The sequence below is a fragment of the Tupaia chinensis genome, unplaced genomic scaffold (assembly GCF_000334495.1).
Source record: "Tupaia chinensis unplaced genomic scaffold, TupChi_1.0 Scaffold000182_1, whole genome shotgun sequence".
NCBI lineage: Eukaryota > Metazoa > Chordata > Mammalia > Scandentia > Tupaiidae > Tupaia > Tupaia belangeri.
In genome coordinates this window covers 1,763,413-1,767,801 of record NW_006159657.1, presented here as the reverse complement: position 1 = coordinate 1,767,801, position 4,389 = coordinate 1,763,413, and positions in this window count along the sequence as shown.

The following is a 4,389-nucleotide window of genomic DNA, read 5'->3' as shown; positions in this document are numbered from 1 at the left end:
ACTTCTTCACGTGCTTACAGAGCCCAAGTCAGAAAAATGGCAATAGCTTTTCCTCCTTTCCCCAACCTGCCCCCTTTCTTGTCATTATCATATTAATAGAAAAACTCACAGTCCTCCCCTGACACCCAGAAACATTCACTAGCCCCTGGTTAATTAAATATTAACAAAAAGGGCACTGTATTAATTTCCTAGGGCCGCTATGACAAGTTATCACAACCCAGGTGCCTAAAACGATGGAAATTTCTTCCCTCCCAGTTCCAGAGACCAGAAATCCGAAATCAAGATGTCACAGGGCCGGTCTCCTCCATGCCAGCGGGTACCTGCTCCTGGTTTCCCGTGGTGGCTAATGACCCCTGCATTTCTAGGTTCACAATTGTCACCACTCCCACCTCTGCCCCCGGCACGTACCTCCTCCCTGTGCGTGGGTGTGCAGAGCTCCCTTTTCATGTAGGGCCATGAGTTGTTGGTACAATCTGTCCTCATGGTGTGACCCCAATTTCATTATATCTGCGAAGACCCTGTTTTCAAATAAGACCACATTCTGAGACTTAAGTGCACATGAATTTGGGGGGACACTATTCAGCCTAGCACAGGGGACCAATTTGGATGGTGGAAAAAGAAGGTTTGTCTTGCAGGGATTTAGTGAGTAAGAGGCAAATGGAGAGAGAAGTTGTGGGTATGCCACCGGAAGTGGGTCTGCCCCGATTCTCCCCGTAACTGGTCAGGCACTCTCAGAAAGCCTGGGAGGCCGGCCCTGGCCCAGTCTGGCCGTGGGGGCACCTCCCCCATGCACGGGAAGTGGGGGGAATAAAGGGAGGCATTAGTTTGCAAGGCTGCGGATTCTCAGACCTGCCCCACCAAGCCCCTCCCCTCCCCCAGTGTCTGAGCCTGCTGTCCCAGTGACCCAGGGAGCTGCATGCAAGGACTGGCTGAGTCACTAGCCGGTGGGGACCCAGAACCCAGGGTCTACTCCCATCAGCTGTTTTGGGGACCAAGAACATGTCCAGGGTCAGAAGCCTCACTGCATCTCAGTCTCCATTGGACTTCCTGCAGCAGCGGGAGCCCTGGCCAGCGTAGCTCCTGCGGCGGTCTCATTTCTGCTGCTGCACTCAGAGAGCTGGGTTCTTTGCCATAGGTTAGACATCCTGCTTTTATCCATGGAAGGGGAGTGCAACTAATACTGACCCTGGGACCTGGTGCACCCCCGGGGGTCCTGTACCCTGAAGGGAGAGGGGAAACTCAGCCTACCTGCCAGGGAGGCTGTGCTCTGGGACACGGGCATAGGACACTGTCCCCACACTGTGCAGCTGGACACTCCAGTTACAAGGAAGAGACTCAAGGGGCTTGCGTTACCTTCGTCTGGATTTCCACCAAGACCAGGGGAGCATTCGATCTCACGACAGCCCTGTGAGGTAGATGTTATGGTCCCCGTGAACTCATTAAAGGCCTTGGTTTGCAAATAAGAGAATCCACTTTAATTTAGGCAGAAAGGCTTTTCTTTCAAAAGTACTATGCAGTTCTCTGAATTCAGGGTGGGGAGACAGCCAGGTTTGTTCAGTGGGGATCACAAGTGATAACGCCCCAGCATCCCACGGGGTGCTCCAGCCAACACGAACAGCTCCTGCAGGCCTGGACGAGTGATTCTGCTGTTGCTGTTCCCAAACACCTGGTCGCCTCTGCCACCAAGTTCCCCGAAGGACAAGCCAGGGCTGGAGTTGATGGCCTCCTCACTCCACGGAGGTCCTAAAGGCTGCCTCAGGTTCAGGCTCAAATGTGGGCTGGGAAGTGGAGTTCTGACGTCAGCCTTAGGCAGGACAGGCTCATGCTGCAGGCGCATGGGGACTCCTCAAACACAGAAATGTGATTCTAAATGACAGCAGCCATGAAAATGAGAAATGCCTCCCCCCGCACTCCACTTTATAGGTGAGGAAAAGGAGGCTCAGAGAGACTGAGTAACTTGCCTGAGGTGACACAGCTTAACTGGTGAGAGTAAGATTCAAACCCCACTGCCCAGATGCAAAGCTGAGACCTGCTGGGGCCAGGAAGGGTGAGACAGGTGGTGGGAAGTGGGACAGTCCTATCAGGTGGAGAAGCCCACGTGACCACGGGTGCAGAAGGGAGGCAAGTCCTTGGAGGAGGAGCCGTGGCTCCCATAGCCTGCCCGAGAAGAGGCAAGGACGGGCTGGGAGGTCCATGTGGAATGGTCCTAGGCCCCAGGAGCCTACCTCCCAGGACCCCAAAGCGACTGGGGGTTCCATATGGGATTTGCTCCCATCTCTAGCTTGTGTCTCCTGCCTGCCAGCCCCCTAGACCTGGACATTCTCCAAGCCGGACTGACGTTGCCGATAAACAGAGACAGTCCAGACCTGGAGGGATTTGAGTAATGTGGCCAGGAGCTGAGGTGACACTGCGGAGGGCTGGGAGCAGCCAGGGCAGGCTCACCTCCCAGCCCAACTGCTCACTTGTATGTCTTTAGCACAGCCTCTGAGCACCTACTGTGTGCCAGACACGGGATGAGACATTTCTGAGCTCCCTCCCGCCCAGAAACTGCACAGCAGCCAGCCCACTCCTGAAGGAGTGGAGAGAGTTTCGATTTCACTCTCCTCTCTGGCTCCTTGAGGGCCCAGGAGGGGCAGGGCGGGGCCGCCTGAGCTGCCACCTCCATGAATGCTGGGGCAGGACAGGAGCACCATCCGGTCCTATCAGAACCCTGACGCCTGGTGGACTGAAGCCAGCTGTCCCCAGGCTGGGTCCAGAGACGCCGGCCCTCCGACCCTGCCTTCCTGTCACTACCCACATTCCTCTCGGCCTGGAATCTGTGCTAGACGGCACAAGGCAAACATCTCGAGAGAAGTCCACGACTCTAGGCCAAAGTGGCCTGGCAGTGACAAGCATGGGGTGGGGTGAAGCTGCTCCTTCCCCCGGGGAAGTTTCCCCTGAACGGTGGGAGGATCCAGGAGGCAGGGCCAGGAGGTGGTAGCCCTCCTAGATCCCGCACTGGCTCTTACTGTCAGGGGACAGCTGGGGACACCAGGCCCCTGGCTTGTTGGCCCCCATAGCCTCAATGCCCAGCGAGGGTCCAGGCTTTGTAGCGTCCAACGGTCACCCACCCATCCCAGGATGGTGTTCCCAGAGCTGTCCCACTCGGATGGCCCGTGAGCTGACTCAGACTGCCATCAGTACGTGAAAGCTGGGTCCACAACAAGAAAAGGTTTCGAACCTTGGTGGGGTCGGCCGTGGTGTCGGCTGTGGCCGTGGCCGCGGCGTGCGGTACAGCCTGGAAGTGCCAGTCCACAATGACCTGACAGCTGAAGACAAATAGGCTGGTCCTTTACCACAGCGGTTTGACCCACACTTAGGGAAGTGCAGAGCGGGAAAGTTTCCCCAGTCGGGCCCTGGCCTCGCCGCCTTCCCTCCGTCTCTGAGCTCGGGCTCTCCAGAAGCATTTGGGGACCCGCCAGAGCTTTTCAAGAGGCAGGGGTGGTCACAGCCCAGCTGAAGTTCGAGGGTTCTGGGCATCCCTCCTCTGAGCCCCAAGACCTGGGGTGGGATGCTGAGGGGTTGACCCAGATGGCAGCTAGTTCAAGGCCTCCTCTTCGCTGGTGACACCCCCCCCCACCCCATCCCTGAACCCCGTGGGGGCTTATCCTGTCACTTCCTCATTTGGCCATGCAGATTAGGTTCAGCGATAGCCCATAGCTCTGTGATAGGTTCCAGGGCAACGGGGCCTGCCCTCGCGGCCCTGGGCCCTCGTGGTCACTGGGCTGGGGGAAGTACAGCAGCAGAGTGAACAGGGGAGCGACCAGCCCAGCTGCTCCAGGTGGGGAGAATGCCCTGGGGAAGTGCCGGATCAGGATGAGGCCACAGGGAGCGAGGGCTGGGGTGCAGCGCCAGGTGGAATCAGGTGGAATGTCCATTATCCGAAACACTCGGGACCTGAAGTGCTTCAGGTTCCAGATTTCTTTTCAGATTTTGGAAATCCACATTTATACATGAGATATCTTCAAAATGGGACACAAGACTAAACAGAAATGTCTTTATGTTTCAAAATTTATATATACCTTACACATGTAGCGTGAAGGTAATTCTGTATGAAGGTTCTGTGCTGTAGGGTTTTTTTTCTTTAATTTTAAAGAATTACTTAATTTTGGGACCAGCAGTTGGTGTAATGGTTATGTCGCTGGACTCCCATATAATCGACTACGGTTCAAATCCCAGACCTGGTGGCTTAAACTCATGCCAGGTGCATGTGCATGCATGCCCAAGATCCTGAGAGGAGAATGGAGAAGGGATTGTGGCGTGGCCATCACCCCCTGGGGGGTGATTTCTCGCTTTCTGTCTCTGTGTCTTTCTGGCAAGCACACGTGCCCTATAGCAAAAACCTCTCCA